The sequence below is a fragment of the Populus alba genome, chromosome 1 (genome assembly GCF_005239225.2).
Source record: "Populus alba chromosome 1, ASM523922v2, whole genome shotgun sequence".
Lineage (NCBI taxonomy): Eukaryota > Viridiplantae > Streptophyta > Magnoliopsida > Malpighiales > Salicaceae > Populus > Populus alba.
In genome coordinates, this window is record NC_133284.1 from 29,534,122 (window position 1) to 29,534,821 (window position 700).

The following is a 700-nucleotide window of genomic DNA, read 5'->3' on the forward strand; positions in this document are numbered from 1 at the left end:
CTCCACATTTGTCTCCTTTTTCTGCTCCATCATGACAGATGTACTGATGTCTATAAATACAAATCAATATACAGTGTTTTGGTAAGCTCATCAAAACATATCACAAGCAATCTTCTTCTTGTTTCTTCTAACTGAGGAAGCTTGCGATCGTTGTCTGTCGCTAGCTCGTGTATGTTCATCGAAGTTTTGCCCTGGCATTTCTTTACTATTGGCTAGTTTTGTTTGTACTGCATCGAAAGAGAAGACAAGGGCAACCATATAAAAGTAAGTCCAAGGGCAGTAGCAAACCCATACTTTTCTCGGCTTTTTGGCTAAGATCAAGTGAGGTATCTGTTCTTATCAGTTTAATATCTGATACGTGGGCCAATGGCTCACACGATATTAAATTTATTTTTTTAGGGGGAGGGTTCATCACAGCATCTTGCTGCTGGGGTCCTCGAGCGTATATCCCATTTTCGTCAAGGAACTCACTTGTTTGAAGGATCCCTGATTCAGTACAAATTTGCAGTATTTCGGTTTGCTTGATCTCCATTCAAACAAGCTAGGCCAGTAAATAATGTTTTTGAGATGGGAAATGTTTTTTTCTGATTGTTCATCGACATATATTGATCTTTCCTATAACTATTTCTCCACCGGCACTGCAAAAGCTGGAGTAGGGACACAAACTGGGATCCAGCACCTCAACTTGTCCCATAATTTT

The 700-nt window shown here is 39.9% G+C and overlaps 1 pseudogene; it reads left to right on the forward strand.

Annotated features, from left to right (window-relative positions):
• Window positions 1-290: 290 nt before the first annotated feature.
• LOC118033028 (U2 spliceosomal RNA) lies at window positions 291-476 on the forward strand (annotated as a pseudogene).
• Window positions 477-700: the final 224 nt, after the last annotated feature.